Here is a 22,794-nt window from a genome sequence, read left to right as displayed (position 1 = left end):
CTAACAGGAGTGCTGTGTCTACACAAACACACACAGGCCACGCACCACTCTCACTCGTATTTCCCACATTTCTTTGCTCTTTGTTTTTTAGTTAGCGTGTGTCTCTGCTTTCAGCTGCACGCAGGGTGCCTTCAGGAAACAGCAGAGCTTCGGCGGCTGTAGAGACCGCTTACCATGGCAGCGTCCCAACTGCACGGGACGCTGCGTACCACACAACCCACCGGGGCGGCCTTGCAAGAAATTTAAAAAACAAACCACACGAAACCGGCTGAGCCGATCCTTTCCAAAGCCGGGCGCGCAACTGCAGCTTTAATTTCGTTTTTATTTACTTATTTATTTATTTTAACCAGAGAAACCAGTAAGACCCGCTTCGCTTCGTGGCCGCCTCCCTCCCAGCCGTCCCTCGGGCCGTTTGCCAGCAGCAGCCCCCGGCAGCCGCCGCCCCACCCACATCCCGGGCTCCAAGGGCCGTGCTCGCTGACAGGGCCGCCGGACCCCGTCCCCGCCCCCGTCCAACGGCCCCTGCGCGCGCCCCCAACGGCTGCAAGGAGGGGCTCTCAAGCTGCCCCCGCCCGCTGCCGCCGCCGCCGCCGTTCCCGCCCCCACCGCCCGCGGCCGCCGGAAGGCGCTGCCGCCGTGCCCCGGAAGTTGTCGTGGGCAGAGTCCGGCCCAGAGCAAGGCCCTGGTGCCGCCGCTGTCGGGGAGGCGCAGCCGTTACCCGCGGCGCGACGCGGGGCCGCTCTCTCGCCCCTCAGAGGCGGCCCGGCCGGCTCGGCTCGGCGGCCAGCACGGGGCTCATGGCGGAGGTGGGTGCTGGTCCTTGCCCCTCCCCCGGCTTCTTCGAGCGGGGGTGCCCAGCCGGGTACCCTGGGAGGGGGCGGCAGCGGAGGCTCCCGGGACCAGGCCCGGGTGGCCCGTGGGCGGGAGCAGCCCCGTTTCTCATCTCCTCCCGCGGGGAGCCGGGGTGGGACGTGTCCTGCGGTAGGACCCGTCTTCCTTCCCCGTCCGAGGTGGGAGTCCAGGATACGGGGGCTCACTGTGCAGGTGGCGGGAGCTGGGTGGCGGCTGGGGTCCCCCGGGGCGGGGACCGGCAGGAGCATAAGGTGGTTGAGGGGGCTGCGGCCGGGGGTTGTTTGTGGGCGGGCAAAGCCGTTGCGGAGGGATCACCGCCTTGCTCCGGGGCTGGGGCGTGGGTGCGTGAGCGGAGTGCGAGTTTAAAAAACAAAAGAGGAGCCGTGAAGGTTGTCCTGGCAGCTGGGTTGCTGGAGGGAGGTCTGGCGCGGGGGTGCAGCCCCGGGCTGCCTCACCGCCCGCTTCTTCTGTGCTCGGTGTGTCCCATAGCTCGGTCCCAACCTCTGTGACCTGTCAAGCGCTTGCACCTTCCACTAGGTCAGCTGCTTCTGTCACATGCCTCTCCAGACAAGTGCATTTTCTGTTCCACGTCGTCGAGCAAGTCCAGGGGCTTTCGAAGTGAGAGCTGTGAGACTAATTGAGTGCTCTGTCGGGTCAGTGGGTTGGGGTCAGCAGACAGAGCCTCCCAGGGGAAAGGGGGGGCATCCGGCCTTTTCGGAGTGGTGCTGAGTATGAATGAAAGCGATACTTAGTTTACTTTCTTGTCATTTTAAACTCCCTCTGACAGAGCCTTATATGTGAATGTAGTAAGGACAGTTCTGAAGGATTGCAGAGGTCAAAAAGAGTAGTGGTACCAGTTTGACTTGGTTGTCCATCCAAACTTGATTTTCTGGAAGAGGAAAGTATGTTTTTTCGCCTTCCCAGTCACTGCATCTTGTTTGGTGTTATTGAATAAGAAGCGATCATCATGGTTAGAAATCACTAGGAATGTTGTTGGACCATGACTTGAAAACAATACTATTGTAGTATGTACTGTAGGAACTGGGGTCGATTTTAATAACTGTTGAAAAAGTTGCCAACTATAGCTTCATCTTCATAATATATTTAATGAGTTTTTTATTTGTTACTTTTTTGAGTTTTTTTTCAGGGTTTTTTGTTTTTTTTTTACTTAAAGTGCTGGTGTCTGACTTTTAGGCTAGCGAGGAAAAATGTCCTTTTAACTTGCTTTGATGCTGCTAGTGTTTGCTCTAGTTCTGTCACTAAATCTGCTCTACAACATATTTGTATGGAGGGGAACAAAAACCTAAAATTTGAGTTTTATTGCTGTGTTAAGTGACTTACTGTTAAGACACATGGATTCAGACACAGTAAACATCCTGTTGTCTCATTAAAGTCAGCAGAACTACTAGTGAATTTTGTTTTCAGATTTCCTTTAGCAAGTATGTTTGGAAAGTACATCTGCCTATGACTGCTTAAAAAGAAAGCTGTATCAGTATAAATCACCATTTCAAGTCCAAAACTTAATTCCAAATGGAAAGCGTTTAAGAACATTATTCATTGATTGAGGTTCCCTGAGTTTATTTGCCTCTGTGTCAGGAATGCTTTGAAAATCCTGCTTGAAACAACAAGTCAGCAGTTGTATGTGTATCTGGTTAAATGGCTTTCCAGGGTTTTTCTCATGTCCCATTTCAGTGTCTTGTTTATATGTTTGTGGTGAGTTGTAATAAAGTAAACTAATTTCTGTATAATTCATACAGGCAAAGTGGTTTGGAACACTTCTTCATAGTACAAGAAATTTTTGTTAAAGAAAGATAGTCTTAATTTTTTGTAATCTGCAGGTGGTAGTATGTGGAAGAGTACATCTTTAAGAAAGGTTACAGAAACTGGAAAAATATAATGGTACATGGGAAGACTGGTTTGCAACTACATGAATCTGATTCAGCACTTCAGTTACAGAGTTCTTGAACTGTGATGTTGATATGTTTTGTCTTTTTAATTTCCCTTATGATGCTTCTTTGTTAACAGGACAAATGTAAACAAATATATTCACTTGCCATGGAAATAATTCCCTGCAAAATCAAATAATCTAGTGATAAATTATATTGTTTGGTAGTTAGCAAGATTATTGCTGTCTGTAGTCCTACTCAAGATACTTTACTGTTCAAAAATCAGCTTGAAAGTAGATATATCCATGTTTGTAAGAGGCCTGATTCTGAGCTCACTTGAACGAATTTTGTTCACTTTGGTGACTATTTAGCCTGGCAATTTAAGCAAAATAACTTTTTTAGTAGTGGATGAAACTCACTCCTGATGCGAGATGTTTGTAAGACCAATCACCTGAACCATTGTTAAAATACCTTATAAGTACTGCACTACAATTAATACTTAACATGACTGCATTTGGTTTCAGTAGGTCTGTGTTCTTCCAGTGCAAATAAATGAGGGGTTTTAATCAGTGATATTTAAAAGAGTATCTGGTGAAGGTATCATTAAGTTAGAGTAATGAATGCTCTGTCTTCATTTTATTAACCACAAAGAGTGAATTTAGATGAATGTCATGAACTGGCCTCACTTCTTGCTGCTTGTGCCCAAGTGAACTATGGCTGCTTAGGTTTCGGAAAAAAAATGAAGTAAGGTTTAATCTTAGAACCAAATTAATGAAAGTCATAATGTACAGCTGCCCTGGGAAGTTTAAATTTAAAATGTAGCAGTGTTCAAGTCAGTTTCCACAGCATCATGAGCTAACCAAAACTGGGCCTTCTGCCTTCCTACCCTTCCTTCCTCCTTTTTCTTCCTTGTGTCAGTAAGGATGGCACCAGAAGCTGATTTAGGTAGCTGAACTGGCTGAAAGTTTTGGGGTTTGTTTGTTTTTTGTTTTTGGTTTTTTTTTTTGGTAGTTAGTTTTTCATGGACTCAGCACCCTGAGTCGACTCACCCTGCAGTTGGGCACCTGTTAGTGGCTGTGTGACCAAAGAGGGGGAATCTGAAAGAGTAATAGTGGAGGCCAGAAGACGTGAGACTGATGGGATGGGGCTCCAGCCTGAAGCCAACTGCTTTGCATAGGTGTCATGGACCAGCTCCACCACTGAAAAACATGGTCCTGTTTGTTGCCACCCTGTTCTGCTTCTTCCTTCTTTGTGCAGGCAAATACTTGTATGGTTGAGGTTTACTCTCATTTGGGGGAGGGGCAGGGAGGGGAGGGTTCGGTTTAAGCTGGATCAGTTTGCTGCACAAACATTCGTGCGGGTTCAAAGATGGGGGTGGAAGCAAGTAGTAAGGGGAGCAGGGTGTGTCTGTTTCTTCTGGTGATGGTGACACATAATGCAGTTTAAAGTATATTCGATACCAGTCTAATTCAGTGAAATGAGGCTCATACAGCATTGAGGGTTTGAGAACATTGTTCAGTTATGTTTTATGGGCATATTTTACATCTAAGACCCCTTAATCCATGGCAGTGTGTGTCTGATTTCATTATGTGCTTTGAAGGGACTCCAAGGGAAGAATCTGGCCTTTTGTGTAGTAACTCATTTTTTTAAGTATTTTTATTTTGTACCTATTGTTTCATTTAGCGGTACTTAATGGGAAAAATACGCTGTTTATAACTGCTATTCATCCATCAAATTCTTGAAACAATTAATTTGTTCAGCATGTATGTCAAGTTTTTAAATTCAAAAAACTAAAAGTAGAAGAGAGAGTGATCAGTGTGTCCGCTAAGAAAACTGAAAACATTTTGTAGTCATGAGTAGATTAAAAAACCCACATGAACTAATGTATGAAAATTAGGAGGCTGACCTAAGACATAGATTATAACTTCAGACAGTTTCATAGGAGGCAGTGTGTGACTTTTCTTAAGCAATTATATAATGGTTAGTGGTTTTCAAAATCTGTCATAAGGCTTTCAGGCTATCCCAGAATTTGTATTTCATGTTTGAGGATATAGATAGGCATTTATTTAGTTAGTTAGTTTTTAATTAAACTTCTGTGAAAATCTAGATATAGGGTCCCCCAGCCATTTGTCTCTAATGCTCTCTCATAGATTGCTGTGCTTAATGATCCTTTTCACCAAAAAAGCTGTATGTGGTGTTGTGTGCTATGTTCATAATCGACAGTTAAATGGGCAGCATTAGCTCAGGCTATGTTAACTGGCCAGTTAACCTTGATTAATTTTTCCTGAGTTGGATTAATGTGCTCTTACCCTATTCGGTCTATTGCAAGTCTGTATGGGTGGTAACCTTGCTTTGCTGGATGGTGTTGAGTAACTCTGGGCAGTAGCTGCTGCTGGAAGAGATGACCTGTATACAGGTTTTCAGTGACATTTTCTGAAACAAATATAATGGGCTTTGGTTTTGTTTGCTGCTGAATAACACTGTTCTTAAAAATCAAAGCTATATGAGGAGCTCAGTAGGCCAAGAACTTCTCTCCTGGGTTGTGTAATTTTACACAGTTTGCAGGTGATATTCTAGTTGTGTGTTAAGTTGTAGAACAGCAGTCCTGCTATAACAGACCTTGATTTTTACATCCCCTAGCATCGTCTAATCTTGTTGCCCCCTCTATGTAATCAGTATTAGATGTGAGTGTTCTTTTTGAACTTGAACTGGTGATAAACGTGTGTGGTGTTTTCTCATAAAAGTATGCATGCATATAAATCTCTACGTATGTGCCATCTATTCTTCAAATATAGGGTGTTCTTGCAAGTTTCTTCACTGATACTGGTAGGATGGCAACAATCATGATAACTAATTTAGTTCACTGTTGAGGCCTACCCCTCTGGAGCCATGTGATTCTTCAGATTCTCAGTCTTTCCCTCTGGCTTGACATGACAACAAATTATTATCCCTTGGCTTTAATAAAAAAACTAATGACATTTCTGATGTTTATACAAAAAAAATTTATGACTATTGCATGTTTGAGACTTTATGCATTTTTTTTCTAATCAGTAGAAATGACATTGTGATTACTGTTTCTTTTAATCTTTAAATTACTAATTAATCTAAAACTTAATTTAATTTTATGTCTTATTTGTTCTTCCAAAATGCTTTCACATCCACATGTGAGGCAGTGAGATAAGAAACTTCTTGTCATGTGAGCTGTTCTTAATCTGTCACTGACTTCTCAGGTGATCCAGGGTGATCCCTAAACTTCTTGCCTGCATCTCAGTTGACAAAGTAGTACTAGTATCTGTCTTACGTGATGTGTTCTTCTGAATTACTGCAAGTATAAAATTGTGTTGTGTGCTCTTGCTGTCATAGCTGCCCATGCTGGATGGTCAGCTTTATTTATTTCACCTTGCAGAAGCAGCCACGCCTACTAGGCCTGCCACTTGTCTCAGAACTTTTTGCTTTATATATGAAGGTTCAAGTCAAGTATTGACTGTTGTGGTAGAAGTACCCTTGTGTCAGCATGGTTTTGAATTGTGATTTTTAAAAAAATCCTAAAGGCTTTAGCTTTTCCTTATTTACTATAAACATGTATGTTACAATGAAGATACTCAAGTATTTCTTGCTTTTCATTTTTTTCTTGTACTTTTCTGTTGAGTAGAATGTGATTCAGAAATACTGTATGAACGGTCTGTGGTTGTAATAAAAGCTGAGAACTGCAGGGCACCTGGAGTATCTGAGATACTGATAGGTTTCCTGGACTGTACTGCAAACATGGAAGAGACTGGGGCACTGTGTTTTCAGTCTGAAGAACTGAATTTTTTTCCCTTGGCTTTTCTTCATGGTGATTTTGGTCCTGACAGGACTGAGATGCTAATGCTGTCACTTTTACAGTGGTGGCAGTTGGTGTAAAATACTGATCTGTTACTGTGTGGTGACTGAGTGGGGAAAAGTTGCTTTAATTTCCTGGCTTTTCAAGGGCAAAACAGAATATCTTGTATGCCTGCACCTGGGTTCCAATATTTCTGATATATCCAAGTTCTCTATCTTCTGTCTTTCACTGGAGTGGCGGTTTCAGCTGGTGTGTTGATATTGCCAGTTTTCCTGTGGCCACTACCAAAGAAGCTAAAGTGCTTAGTAGATCTTATCTGCTGAGATTACCTAGACGCAAATGAAGAATTTGTCTTTCAAGCATATCTTTTTAAATGATTTTGCATTAGTGTGACACCTGGCACACTATGCAGGTGAAAACGTCTCATTTGTACTATAATTTAGTCAGTAAACATGATTCTAGTAATACTGCTCGTTTAGAATCGCAGAATATTATGATTTGGAAAACGCCCATTATGTGAACACTGGAATTATATTCACCAGCATAGTATTAGATAGATTTTTGAAATGGAATGCCTTTATTTCATGGCTTGCAAGATATTTGACAAGGTGGAGAGTTGACTGGTTTTGCCATGCCTTGGGATAGTGTGACATCTTTTTTCCCAAATGGAGATGCTGAAGCAATAGCTTTAAAGCAAAACCTTTCATATCCAGTTTTTTTCCATGCAGAAATGCAAACTTTGGTTTATATGCAAACTTGAAGTGAAAAATAAATGCTCTAGTGCTGTGTTCTCCCTTGGTAGCAATGTATGCAGTAGCTTTTTGCTTAGCTGCACAGGAGGGCAAAACTGAGCTGACTGCAGCAGTTGTTCTTCAGACATGTCTAAATTTTTCAGTCTGTTTATGAGTATCAGCAAACACTTTGTGCATACTTTCGCCATGCGTTGAATGCTTCTATTTTCCTTTAATTTAGCTTAAAACTAGTGATGGAATTCCTGAGGTTTTGAAAGGAATAGCTCTTGGCAAGCCTAGAGTTTTGAAACCAAAGGCAAATTAGGATACCAAGCAAACACTGGGAGGGCTACTTCTTCAGGGAAGTCTGTTAAGTTTCTTCCAACATCTTAAAGTTTGTAGAATCTATGTTTTAAAATATATAGGTAAAAAAAGTCATACTGGAACACAAGGGGATTTTTTTCCCCTTGATGTCATTCAACAATTTAGCCTTTTCAGCCAAGCATTAGAATCAAAGGGTGTAATACTCTTTTGTAGCTGTCTGTTTTTCAGTAACTAAAACACAGATTGAAGCATATAATTAGATGATGAATTTTAGTTTAAATAAAATACACTCTTGCTTTTAAATCGCCACAATAATTTTAATTGAAAGTAGTTAGTATGCATCTGTGAGGTTTTACAATACAATAAAAATCAGTTTACACTTTCAAAGCTTAGTTGTGCTTCTTATAAAGTGTATAATGAAGCCATCTTAGTTTTGTGGGATTAAGAGGAGATAACTCTGAAGCAAAACTTGCCTGCCTGCCTTGTCCCTCTTCAGCATCTGCAGCGCTGCTTCCTGCAGGCATCTTCTCGCTAATCCTGAGGTCTGCAGAGTTCTTACAAATCTTGCATGCTGTCTCCTTAGGTTAGTTTACTGCATTTCTTTGCAGAGTTGTGTGGCTCTCCGTGCCTTCGTTCAGTCATATGTTTCCTTGCAGTGTTTCTTAATATCATAAATATTTTGAATGTCTCAGAGTTCATTATCTTCTCTTTCAAAGGTAATGGCTTGCTTGTCATTTTCCATGCTGCCGACAAGGGGTATAATCCTCTCTCCCCCAGGGCAGTTGTTTTGAGTGTAGCCCTCTGTTTTTCCTCTTCTCCTTGAATCTACATTCATGTTTTATTCATATCCTCCTTGTTGCTTGTCCAAACTACATTTTCAAGACCACGTTTTCTTTTTGTCTTTTCAAATGAAGTTTAGGCCTGTATCTGTCATCTGGAGTACTTCAAGTACCTCCTTATTTTTCTACTGATATTCCTTTCTCTGCAATCTATATAAAATACAGCTGGTATCATTTTGAAATAGTCTGACTTCTAGCTTTCATAATCAAGCTGAAGATGATTGTCTTTTAATTCAAAGAACTGCATCTCATATTTCTGCATCATACTATTCTCTTCTCCCCTCCTAGTCTGGTGCTTCAAATCAGTGTGTTGTCGTTACCTGTGTCCCTCCCCCCGTGCCCCATCTTTACTTTCATGTCGTACTCTTCACTTTGATTTAAGAAACTTTTGAGTATTAGTTTTATGTTATATATGATAATGCTACTACAAAAGAAAAGGATTGCACCCCTGACTTTCTTCATGGACATTAGGATATCCTGTTGTCTCTGCTTATACAGATGAACTACTTATTTATCTATCAAAGCTGACCTTTGGATGTCTTCTCATAGAGACCTGTGAAATGTGTGTTACTGTATATCTTTTGAATCTGATTCCCTTTTCTGATGACGATCCTTTTTACTTTGGAGTAATCAAAGAGCACTGGCAGAATGCTTGAAGCTCTATTGTGTAAGTACAATGTTGGATTTTGTGGACTTTGATTATCCTCTGTGATTTAAGTTAGTAAATACTTTTTCTGCACTTGGCAGATTTCTTTGTTGAGGCAAATCACATATCATCCGCAGCTTTTATTAAAATGATATACAAATTAAATTAAACTGGCAAGTTGTAATAAGTGCCATGTGCTATACTTGACTTATTGATGAGCTAAAGCTAACGTTAACAGAGGTAATACTTTTAAAATTGTTAATTAAAAAGGAAAGCCGAGTGACTTAAGTATTATTTCTGTGTCTCATGATGCTTGGGTTACATGGGTTTTGTGGCTTGTATTTTTGTTTTTGTTTGTGGTGTGTATTTTGGGAGATTTTTTTGCCCGTGGTTGGTTGTGGGTTTTTTGACAAAGTTAAACTTTTGTGGATCCTTCTTATTTAAATGTTTTCAATTTTTTTCTGGTAATACAATGAAAAAATAAAATTATTATAGTTAAAATAATACATTTTAGGAAATAGCTTGCTGAACGTGTCTTAGAAATGTTTTAGGATATTAGGGTTAAATCTTTGTAAACTGTTTTGGGTCATGGCACCTGCCTGGTTTTTCATTCTCTTTAAGTCTCCTGAGTTGTAACTGAAAGAGCAGTGCATGTGTTACCCATCAATTTGTGTTGCCATAAATGTAAAAGGACAAGGGCAGTGGTAGTTTTTTAGTGCTCGTTCTCTCAGGTGTGCACATGTTGATGCCAAAGTAAGCTGGATGGTTCATATTGGTCTTTACAGTATTTGTGCAGCTTGACTGGAGGTATTCTTAAATAATTGGCCCTTATTTTAAGATTCCTAAATTCACTTAATTGGCAAATGTTTGGATGTTCTGTGTTAGTGTGAATGCCACTTTATCTTCTTGGTAGCTTTCTCTCTCTGCATTTACTCTGTCAATGATGGCATTGAGTTCATGGAGGAGTTTATTGTTCACTTGCAATTTTGCTAGGAAGGATATTTTTATGTTTGTTATTAAAATGCATTTGCTTAAGACCTTTTAGATCTTAATGAACAAGCTAATATCACATACAAAATTATCCAGTAAATTGTTCTCTAAACTTGAACCTTGTGGTATTTAGTTGGTATTATTATAACAAGGTTGTTCTACCTATATTTAGAGAAATTCAGAGTAATATATAAAAAGTGGTCAGTCCTGCAACTCCAGAGAGTGCTCCATTCCTAAAAATTGCTGGACTAGAAAAGAATTTATGAAGGAAGGGGAGAAGGGAACATGCTACATAGACTGCAGACAAACCTTTTTATTTTTCTTCTCTACTCCTTTTTTTCGTAGGCAAGTAGATGGGTGGATCTTTTTTATCCAGTGCTTACATCCTTCCTCCCCAATTTTCAGGACTTCTTCTGATAACAGAGGTCTGGAGAGCATTTCCAGCCTGTCCTCTAGGTCTTTAATTCTAGAGCAGTGTGTGTTTTGTCTCAGAGGTACAAGGTACACCAGAAACTTAAATAAGCTTCTAGTTTCTGTAAGACTCTTTGGTTTTAAGTGTGTATTATGGCTGTTATTTTAAGATACTTAAGACCACTTAGGGTCTTCAAATATTTCTACTAGTAAAGGCCAACAAAGTGCCCTCCAAAATCTATAATTCAAGTTATTTGTCTTGGATTTTCTGTGCCTAAAGTGAATGAGGATCATCTGACCCTCACAAATGTGTTTTCTTTTACTATGACTTTAGTATGCAAGTGTCAGTAAATTTTCTTAATAAATATTTATTTCTTCTGCTTCAGGGTTCCTTGTTTCCTTAAGTCCTTATACACTGGACCTGTAGGGCATAGCTTCATGTATGTCTGCTGAATTTAAATTTACTTCTCTTGAAAAGTTTGTATTTCTTCTGTCAGCTGTAATGCAGAATTCTATTTGTTAAACTGATGTAGCTTACTGATTTGAAATGATGCTGTTATAATTTTATATCAAAGTAATAAAAAGTAGCTTGACATTGTCAATGACATGAAATTGGAAGGTAAGCCATCTTTTTGAATGTTTGATTTTGCAAGTACCCTCTCAGCTTAGCATTTGTCTGTGATTTTTTTCACTGCTGCTGTTGAAATAGACCACTAACATTTATATGAAAGCCTGTCCCTTACCTTCCTCCAAGGACATAAGCACCTCCATTTTAACCTGGGGCTCAGCCTAAGGCAAGCTGAGTATGCTTGTGTCCAGGTTTAGATATTTGTGAAGTGTTAAAGGTTCAAAGGCACAAATGTGTTAAAAAAATAAACAAATGGGCAAGCAGTTAAATTAAGGTTTTTGTTCACATCTCACCTCAATTAGCTTTCTATATTCTATATTGATGAGTAAACTGGAACACTATTTTGAGTGGCTGTCTTTATTTAGATGCTGATTCATGCAAGAATTTGCTTAGTGTTTTCACTACTCATTGGGCTGTCCGTGACAGAACTTGGTGAGATATGCAGGAAGAATAAGGTTCAATTTAAGCATATGCCAGTCAATTTGGTATTTACTGGTTATAAACTCTCCTTTGGAAGTGTACTTTCTTTGCAGTTGGGAGTGGGAAGATATCTGACAAGGAGGAAACCTGTTCAACTGAGGCTTTGAGGACATGCTGAAGTACTTAAGTAGTGTGCTCTAGGGAAAATTCTTAATAAATTTATTAAATGTGATACCATGAGAGATTTTAATCTCACTCTCCTTATTAGCAAAACCAGTTGTTACGGGCTATGTCAGACTGATCTTTCATTGACTATAAGATGACTGTGTTGGTGTTATTACTAGCTTGAGTTGATGTAGTGCTGACCTAAAAAGTGAGCAGTGCATGGTGCACTGAATTCTTACAGAGTGTTCTGTCTTAAGTATATTTTCGTATTGTACAAAAAATACATAGTTTAAGGCTTTTACACATACAAAAAATAAGTGTTTGTTTCATTTTTTTCATAACATGTTATGCATTTAGTAGCTAATTTTTTATATTTTTCTGATGCCATTTTTAATTAACTCTTGTACTGATTGATCACATACAGTTCTAGATTTTTTTCAAGAAAACAAACATATTTCAGTTAAGACCTGCATTCTAATTCTATCAGATGACATCTTGAATAGGCAGATCGTATTTCTTAGTGTTGCATTCCAGTGCCTTACAAAAAAGTGTATGAGCTAGATGTGTGGGGGTTTTGTTTTCTCTTATAATGGGAGTGACGCAAATTAACATAGCTTTTTGTTGTTGATTAAAACTGTCGCCGGTTGAACATGAAGAACTAAGGAAGGAGGGCTTGTCGACGCTGAGAGGGGTGAAACACAAAGGGAGGGGTCTATTCCCTCCCCTTTCCTGCCCATACTGTATAAAAGGTCAGGAAGGCCACCAGCTCCTTCTTTTTTATTTCCACTCGCTTCTGGCTGTGCAGCTGCTCCCCTATGACACTGAACCTGTATCCAATTGTTTTCAGTTTCCAACTTAAATTCTCCCATCTTTATTCCCCTTCTATCTTTCCTTTAGGTGAACTATAAGCCTAATGACAGAATCACTCTCTATTCCCCCCCACACAAACACACACACACACACCAACTGCTAGGCCATGGCAGAATGATTGGCGCCCAATGCGAGGCTCGAATTTAAATTTTTCTTTTAATTTAAAATATTAGAAAGTTTTAAACTGAAAAAAGAAAAATGGGTTTCAAAATGGCATGGGTGAAAGATTTGTTTTATACTGCCTATTTGAATTTACTCATCCATGTATGCCGTTTTGTATGTTCCCATCTCCAGACATGATACATTTCTATGCTGTTAAAACGGTGCTTTCTGAGGGAATGAGTTTGGTTGGGAACTTGGGGAGTTCGGGGACTCTTTGAATGCATTCACTATGCAAAATGATTCTGCTCTTTTCTGTGGTGAGTTTGACTCTGGCCAGAGTGTGGAGTGCTTGGTGATGGTTGGTGTTACTTGTTCTGGTTATCACTGTGCCTGTGTTCCAGGGGTGGTTCAGTGTCTGATATTTTCGAGGGAAAATTGTCCCCACTGCTGCCGCTCCCCCTGCCAGCGACACCTCCCCCGCTGGCTCCGAACCATCCCTTGTCGCCCCTGTCACAACCCGCACCAAACATCTAAAGAAGCTGGACTGCCCAGTGAGGGGTGATGATGGTTCAGAGGCAGAGACAACAGAAAACCCTGATCAGCGAGAGAGTCGGCCCGAGGCAGGAACGACGCAGGAGAGAGATTCGGAACCTGAGCTGTCCAGTCTGTGCCTCAGTCTGAAAGAGAGGAAATATAAGAAAGGATTTTGTGCTCGCGATGGAAGTGAATCTCTGAGTGCACGGATGCTGCGGGGCTGGGACAAGGGAGAGGATGCGTTAGACCTGGAGGGCAGAGAGGCAGCAGGGATCATTAGCCAGAGATGGGGGCATTGATACGGTAATTGGGAGAAAAGCTGCTACTTAGAGTCTTTGGAAACGCCTTTTGTCTGCGGTAAAAAGCCGATATCCTTGTAAGGAGGATATCGAATGTCACCCTATTAGATGGAACACTGTAGAAAGAGGCATCAGATATCTGAGGGAGCTGGCAGTTCGGGAGGTCATCTGTGGTGATGGGGAAACACCTGAAGATCCTAGTGCTATGCAGGAGGCCTCTGTTTAAAAAGCTACGTACTTCCACATTTTGGGGGGAAGGGTCTTTGGGGGAGATGATGAAATACCACCAACTGTCGGTGAATTTATTAGGCAGCTAAGACAGTATGAAGACAGTGTCTCTAAGCCCTTACAGACTCGTGTCTCAGATGTGGAAAAAAAAGGCTGAGAAGTTAAAAACCTCTTGTAAGAAACTGCGTGGTAGGTTATCCAAGATGGAGACAGAGTCACACTCGTTGTTCTCCTTAATGGATCCATATATCAGCTATGACAAATAGGTGCTACCCTAGGAGACCAGCTCAGGGTAGGCAGAACTTGACACGGAGTTCTCTGTGGTCATGGAGACCTGGACATTGCTGAACGGGCAAAGTGGCCAGTGCTTTACCTCTGCACTGACTCATGGATGGCAGCAAATGCCTTGTGGGGGTGGCTGGACAGATGGAAACGGGAGAACTGGCGGTGCAGGGGGGAAGCCTATTTGGGCTGCCACTCTGTGTCAGGGTATCACTACCCAGTTAGAGACAGTAACAGTAAGGGTATGGCACACGGACCCCCACGTACCTAAGAGAGGGGCCAGACCATCAGGCAGACCAGGCAGATAAAGTGTTTCAAACAGATTTAGACTGGGATCACAGAGCTGAACTGTTCTTAGCTCACTGGGCCTGTGACACTTCAGGTCACCAAGGGTGAGATGCAAGGCATCAATGGGCCTGTGACCCAGGGGTGGATTTAACTTTAAACACTATTACACAGGTTATTCACGATTGTGATGTACATGCAGCAATCCAACAAGCTAAATGGTTAAAACCTTTGTGGTACAAAGGGGATGTTGGTGTAAATACAAGTATGGAGAGGCCTGGCAGATTGATTACATCACACTCCCTCAGACTCACCAGAGTAAATGCTGTGTGCTCACAAGGGTTGAAGCAATCACTGGGTGGCTGGAAACGTTCCCTGTGCCTCATGACACTGCCTGTAATACTGTTTTGGGGCTGGAAAGGCAAGTGTTGTGGTGGCACAGTACCCAAGAGAGGATCAAGTCAGATAATGGAACTCATTTCAAAAACCATCTTACAAGCAACTGGACTAAAGAGCTTGGTATAGAGTGGATATACCATATTCCCTATCATGAATCAGCATCTGAAAAAATCGAATGCTACAGTGGTTGTTGAAAGCCACCCTGAAAGCAGTGGGTGGTGGGACTTTCAAACATTGGGATGTGCATTTGGCAGAAGCCACCTGGCTAGTTAACATTCAGGGATCTATCAATTGGGCCAGTTCTGCTCAGTCAGGCCTTTTATGTACAGCAGATGGGGATAAAGTCCCTATTGTGTGCAAAAAGAACCTGTCAGGAAACTTTCTGGGTTTATCCTACTTTGGACAAAAACAAACCCATCCATGGGATTGTTTCTGCTCAAGATCCAGGACACACTTGGTGGGTTATGCAGGAGGATGGGGAAGTCCATTGTGTACCACAGGGGAACCTAACTCTAGCTGAGAGTATTTAGTTTCACTTTTTATAGTTTTAATTGTAATAGTAATTAGTTGTACTAAGTGTTTTTTTCCCCAGGATAATGCAGTGGCATCCAAGAGTCTCAGGAAGAGCTTGTAGCACGTGAGGTCATGAACCCTGACAGACCCTGTACTTGCTTTGAGAAACTGCCATGATGAAAATCTGCAGCCTGGACTTAACAGAAGTCTTGTTTAAAGATAGGGCATTGCCAGGTGAATGTGTATGGAGAGAAGTAGAATGGAATAAGGGGTGGAATGTCATTGTTTGAACAGGAGGAACTAAAGGAGGGCTTTTGGACTCTGAGAGGGGCAGAACGCAAAGGGAGGGATCTATTCCCACCCATTTCCTGCCCATATTTCATACAGGTCGGTAAGGCCAGCAGCTTCTCCTTTTTTCTTTACATTTGCTCCTGGCTGTGCTACTGTTCCACTATGTTAATAAATATGTATCCAATTATTTTCAATTTCCAATTTCACCTTTACAGTCTTCATTCCCTTTTTATCTTCCCTTTGTGTGTGTTTGGGGGGGGAATAGAGAGTAATTCAGTCCTTAGGTTTGTGGTCCATCCAAACTGCTAAGCTGTGACAATAATTAAAATTAATGGGTGTGGGATGGGGAGGGATGGCCAGTGTTCATTCATTTATATAAAGAAAATCTTCATAACTCTTCTATAACTTGGGTGCTTTCAGCTTGATGTTCTGCTCCATCATTAGCCTGTAGAAATGCTAGTATTCAGATTGTCAGAAGTTGGACATAACCCAGCAGCTGAAAAGAATGTAAACTCTTGTATTATGAAATATATAAAAATTATCAGATAAGGAGGAATAAGTGAAATACGTGATTAATGATGGTTTTAAGTAGTTATATTTTAGATTTGCTCTGTATGAAATGTTATTTCTTAAGTGCTGTCTACAAAGGAAATACAGCTTAAAAAAAGCCTTATCCTTGACTTCAGAACAAACAAGGAAGTATTACAGAAGAATGCTTGTGATGACAGAGTAGTAAAGCCTAGAAGTGTATGGTGAACATACACCATAGTATTTTACATAGTACTTCAAAGGGTAAATATGTGGGCTTACTCTTAGTGAGCTGAGAGATATACTGGTTTACATGTACCACTAGGCCTTTCTGTGAAGAAATTCTGATACCAAACATACCTTCAATGAAGTAGCATAATTGATAACCTTTCATTATGAATTAACTTTCTTACAGGAAATTCTGTAACTATGTTGGGGCATGTAAAAAGAACATAAAAGTGTGCAAAGAATAAGAGGGTGTTGTCTTTGAACAAAAGTCTAGGATTATGAATAAAATATAACTAAAACCATCACCAATATGTTTGATGTTAAATTTTGTATGTTACCAGCTACTTGCCAAGTTACTCATAGGCTAACACTAATAACAAACTTAATTTCAGCTTTATTGGGTTGACAAGTCTGTGTTTGTGTTTCACATAGATGAGCAGCTTAAAGGCTGGTGGGGTTGAACAGAAGTTGTGGGAGCTGGACAAGCTAAGATAAGGTAGTGGATGAGCATAGAGAAATGAATGGGAACTGCTAAAGAGAGAAGTCTAGGAATCAGTATGAGAGAAGCTTGATTTTTTGGAATATTTTGAGTTTTGGGTGCTTGACTTAATTTTTCCTAATATCACCTATAACCCAGAGAGTTTAAATTACAGTATTTTACTGTCTTAGCAGTAGCTAATTATCATGTTTCTTAGTTCTAAATTACTTTTTAGGTACCTGCGATATTGTAAAGCAAGGATAAGTGACTTCAGTGCTTTTGTTTTGGGGTGTCCTTCAGTATACAAAGAAGTTGAAACAAATAGCTGTATTATCTGAGATTAAAGTGGACTCTAGCATAAGGATTATTTCACATTGCTTCTGTAACTGTCTAAATTCGGTTCTTTTTCCATTTCTGTTCTAGAAAATAACATAGCTTTTGCAGATTTTGTTGTTAGTTTCTGTAACATACTCTTGTTAACTAACACAGTTAGTGCTGGATGGTAATATGTTACTTTGGCAGAAGCATGTATCTTGTTTGCTTGTACAGTCTGAGATGCACCACTTTCATTTGCTTTTGATTTTTTTTATTTTAACTGCAAAAGTACAGAGAGAAAGAATAGGAGTCTTGGTTTATCTTGGATTATCCAAACTTGCTGTAGAGCATTATTGCCAAAGGCTGTTGTTCTAAGTGATTATTATGTTTATGAAGTTGCATTTTCTCAAATCAGATTTCTTGTTAAGGGATTATTAAGGCTTGAGCTTTTCTTTGCAAATTCTGTTCCAAAACATTTTCAAACAGTATGTAGTTACAGTGTTGAAGGTGTCCTTTTAACTTGAGATACAAAGTAGAGGAATAAGTATTTAAAACGTACTACGGTCCTTTTAATTTTTCACTATTGTTAGGTAAAAGCAAGCTGTATTTATTCCATTGCCATTAGAAATCAGATCTTAAATCTGTTATTTCATAGGAGGGCTTAAAGTTTATGTTCTTGCTCTAAATTAATCTTTATGCTGTCCATCTTTTGCACAAGGAGGAGACAGTTTTTGCAATTTGTAGCTGGTGTTACTGAACACTTTAATAATCAGGTTTAGCAAATCACAAATTTCTAAAGGGATCGTGCTGTCTGCTTACATAAAGTATAATTTAATAATGAGTTGGATAATGCTTGACATCCATAGTTGACTTTTTGAAAAATGATGGGGATGACTTCAGACAGTCAAGTGAAACAGTTTAAATGTCAGATTAATCTTGTATACTTTAATGAATTTTTATGTTCTTATTTCAAAGAAAATGCTAAAGTAAGCAGGCTTTATTATAAATAGTCCACATTTCCACTGGCTAAAAGGTCACTAATCCTGTTGCTAAACATTGGGAAACTTTTGTAACTATTTGTGCAAAAATTTTGACAGTGTAAATGGAAGAAATAGCACGTTTAGAAGTTCTAGAATACCAGTATGCTGCATGTGTAAGTCTAGACTTAACAAACCTTATCAATACCATTCTTGATGTTGTAACTGAAATACTATGCTTTTTATAAAAATCTTACTTTTTCCAGCTTCAAACCAGGCATCAATATTTAATATAAATTATACTTTGCACACAGGACTAGAGCTTTATATGAATTTACCTTTGCATAAGATACATTGCAAGTAAGCAGTTTCAGAGGCTATAGCCTATTTTCTTTTCCTTTAGGTGTTCTATAGGTTTCTGAAAAAGTGGCATACAAGTTGATTTATTTTAGCAGATTTGTTTAATTAATCTATATGCATTATAATGAAGCTGTATTTTCATGACCATTTTCAAAATGGTCAGAGTATGATCTATTGCTAAGAAGGAAGACTTTTATTTCTCTACTTAACCTTCATGGTCCTTCCTTCCTTTTGTTGGCACTAGTAAAAGTGTGGTCTTCTGACCAGCAAGATCAACACAGTGAATTGATATTTTTGTGGATAATTAGAAGACAGCCAGAGCAAAAAACATCAGGAAAGATCAGCTGAAGTTAACACAAAATACCTATCTGAGAAAGAAGTGTACAGCTCTTAGTTTAAAATATCTCCTCTCACAATGGCTGTTTTAATTTAGAGAAGGTGAACTTCACAGTACATGGTAGCAATGCAAATGTTTTCTGTACCTGGGGGGAAACAGTATGTCCTTTTTATAAATTTGTTTTACCTCAGAAACATAGGCTTGGTTTTGAATGAGGTGCTTTCATTATCTCTTAACTCTTATTCTAGTAGACAAAATTGCAGTAGAGTTAAATTTTTTTAAATACTGATTTTATGGGGTTTTGGGCATTTTTTTGATCTTCATTGTCAACATGTAAAGAAGAGTTGAGTGGTACATAAATGCATAAATATTAATATCAAGTCATTTCACAACCATAGTAAGTTATTTTAATTCTTGATTTTTTTTTTCTAGGAAAGCAAGAACAGATTGTCACTGTAAAAGTTTATGGAGTAGCCCAGTATTTAATCTGCAATATTTAGAGTAGCCTTTACTAGGTGCTACACAGTGTTTCGATTATTGATATTCATTGGCTTGCCTTTAAAGAAAAATGTGCACAGTCATCTTAGTTATTCCCTTTATCAAATATCAAATGCTCTGGTTAAAGTACACAGATACTACTCATAATAGAAACTATATAGGAATAGAATACAACTGATTTTCTTCTTTAAATAGGATTTTTTAAATCCTTCTCCCCACCTTGCAGTCATTCCTGTGCCTCACATACTTAAATATGGCTACCAGGACACAATTAATGTAGTCTGTTTCTTAAACTGTGAAAGAGAATATTGAAGAGAGACTCAGAACTCTTGAAAGTTTAGTTTTAATCTGGAGTATATGGTTAAAAGAGCTTTCACAGTACCAGCAGTTTTGAAAGGTGTCTGCTTGTAATGTTAAAATCTTTAACATTACAATAATAAAATCTAATCTTTATTAACATGAGCATTTGCTTATGATAGGAGAAATACGTGTTTACTTGAACCCTAACCTTAACGTTCCCTTTTCACTATAAATACTTGCTGGTAGTTATAAAATAGTTGTCCTTTTCTTTATGTTCTATCTAGATTTGTGCTGTTCCTTTGATGTGCAGAATAAACTTTAAGGCAAAACTATTTGGGATTTCTCCTCACTGTTAATTTCAGAATGATGGAAAGATTAACAAAACAAATTCTTAATGCCAACTTGTAGCTTTACTGACTGTGTGGGGTGGTATTCTGTGCTGCATTTCACAGGAATTTTTTTCTCTCTTCTCCCCTGAAGAGTTCTGTCTGTCCCCATTGCTTCAAGACAACAGAAACCCCAGATTTCTGGTGTCACAGTAAATCAGTAGGAAGCTTGTGATGCTAATTACATATTATTAATAACATCTGGCTTTCCTATTCATACTGCTGCCTTTTTTGGGGATAGACTAAATAAGCATTATCACTAACATTTTGAACTTGAAAGCACCAGGTTCTGGTAACTGAAGATGTGGTTTTTAAGAAATTGCTTGGAAAATGTTTATAAATCTTAATGGCCTCTTGTAATATTTTAATATTTTTAAAAATATCAACATAAATATATTGTATTGTGTATATAGGTAAATTTCCATGGAAAAGCCTGCACAGAGTATGATAGCCTGTGGTATCTTGATTTTATTTGGCTGGTTTTGATGGTGCTTTGAGAAATCTGTTAGTCTGTTGACAATGTGAAATGCTAATCTTTGTGTTAGTCCTCACAAATCTGTTACAACTTTTTGAGAATCTGTGTTTATTTTTATGAGTAGCATGATTTATTTAGCACAGACATTAATAGCAGTCAAGAAACGGAGGTGCGGTCAGTTGGTGCCTTAAAGTTTCTAGAAAGTTATAAGAGACTATCTTTTTACAAATTGAAGACCTTGCAGTCTATTTCAGAGTTAGTGGTGCAAATTTTTTGTGCTCTGAGACAGTCTACGTGTAGAATCCTGCATAAAACCAGTCACACCGGTAACAGAGGGGGTTTGGGTGTAGTAAAGCTTTGGAAAGGAGAAACAGCGTGCTTGGGAACTAGCTGTGTATGTATTACCATGTCAGAGGACATAAAAGATGGGGTCCTTCAGCCTGCTTATTGTGCAGCTTTGATAAAGATAGAATTTTATACATTTGAGACTGTTAACTTGGATAATTATGTGTATTTTGGAATTAGGTAATTAGTGGATATTTCAATTGAACTAATAACCAATGCTCTTTGAACTAATCGAGCATGCTTGCCAGTGTGTTTCCAAAACATGCCAGTATCCAAAACTACAAGCTTGTTGGGCCATTGGAGCAGATAGATGAGAGAATTTTCATGCATTTGGCAGAAATAAGTTGCAGCATCCTAAAGACTATTCATTGAACTTTTCACTGGCTGTTTATAGTGTAACCCATACTAATATATGCTCAGATTCATTTACCATGAAGTAGCAGTTTTTAAACTGCTTGATGGGTACATATTCTTCTGCCCTGTTTTCTTTCTTAGACTTTAAGGGAACAGTGAGAGGCTTCTTGAAAAGGTGCCCTTTTTGCCTTAATATATATGAGCAAATCTCTAAAAATGATTATGGAAAATATGTTAGTCTCACATGATTGAGCCTCCTATATATGAACATTTGGACTCAGTGTTCGTGTTATCTCTTAAGAGCACAGTTCTTGTAGGCAGAGTAAACTATTTTTGGCACAGCATGTCTTGAAAACATCTTTATGTCAAGGTTTTCCACCATTACTTTTTCTTCCCATGTCTCCTGCACTATTGCAGATAAAGTTTTTAAATATAAAAATGAAAAAGTGGATTTATCAGCACTGTGTGCTGACTGGAAGTGAGATATAGCTGGTTACCCTTAGAAAGTTTTTCCTAAATCAAGTTCATTGACTATATGCCTTCCCCTTTTTAAGCCTGTATTCATGAGCTGAATGTTTGATGTCTTTACATCTGTGAGCTTGGAGGGTTATAAACAGTACAATATTAAATAGTACCTCTGTAAGTACAGAACTGCATGTAACAACTTGTGAGCTATACTCAAATGAAGGGTGAAGTACACGCCACTTCATTTAAACGATGTTAAGACAGTGTTATGCTTATCATATAATTTAAGTCTGTTCATTGATGGTTTTTGGATGAAGAATATTTTCACTGCACAGGAACAGACAAAAGCAACAAGATAGCTGTGCCATAAAATGGGGATGCGAGTTCAGACTGGTAGAGATGTTCCTGCCAAACAATTGTGGTCGGACTTAAGAGTTTTCACGTCTGTTACAGTGTGTGTAATGGTCAGCTGAAATGACATTTCTCTTGTGGTAGCTGCAGTATAAATAGTAGAGCAGGAATTACCAACTGTTTTTTAGAGTCTGTAGTCTAAGTGGGTAAGAGAGGAATGCAAAATAAAAATAAATTTATTTTTAAGTGGTTGTAAATTGATTGTAATGGTGGTAGAAAAGTCCCAAATATAGACAAGGGATGACCTGAAAAAAGAAAATGCAGTGAGAGGCAGGTAGCTGAGATGAGGTATAGTAAGAAGAGGAACAAGGAAGTGAGATGAAGACTGTAACAGAAATAAAAGGTGAAGCCAGTGTAAGGCACACAGTGTACAGAGCTGTACAGAGTGTGTACTGAGTACAGATAATCATCCAAATGTCCTGGAAACCTTAGTTGTCTCTGGTCCTATTACCTGAGGTACTTGTACAGTTTCATCTGTTAACCTCTACTGCAGAGAATAAATGGCAGTGTGGTGATTCAAACTTATAACCCTGCTGATTACCTTAAATTTGGTACAGAAGGGCAAGTTCTTATTTTCAGGGTATTTCCCAGCAGATATGATAACTAGTAAAAACAAATCCTCTTTATGGACAGTGCTGGTTCAGGTTACATGGTTAAGACTTTCTGCATCGCATTCCTTGGCTCTTTCTGAACAGTTGAAATGTGTTTTAGGGAGCGAGAACATCCTTTAAGTTACTCTACAGGATTATGAATATTAACAATGGTAAAAAGCAATTTCCTTAAAAAAACAAAACCAAACCAAACAGTTCACTGCAGAAA

At 39.3% G+C, this 22,794-nt stretch overlaps 1 protein-coding gene across 2 annotated transcripts in view; it reads left to right on the top strand.

The window, feature by feature from the left end:
- Nucleotides 1–633: 633 nt before the first annotated feature.
- The window catches only part of FRS2 (fibroblast growth factor receptor substrate 2), a 55,542-nt gene continuing 33,381 nt past the window's right edge, over nucleotides 634–22,794 (top strand). The window contains exon 1 of one of the 2 annotated variants that reach the window (XM_030466031.1): nucleotides 634–806. The gene's annotated coding sequence lies outside the window, so the exon portion shown is untranslated. The remainder of the gene's footprint in view (nucleotides 807–22,794) is intronic. The other variant, XM_030466024.1, reaches the window with a different exon arrangement.

Source organism: Calypte anna, chromosome 1, assembly GCF_003957555.1.
Source record: "Calypte anna isolate BGI_N300 chromosome 1, bCalAnn1_v1.p, whole genome shotgun sequence".
Lineage (NCBI taxonomy): Eukaryota > Metazoa > Chordata > Aves > Apodiformes > Trochilidae > Calypte > Calypte anna.
Note: the sequence above shows the minus strand (reverse complement) of the source record. Positions and strands in the feature narration are given on the sequence as shown.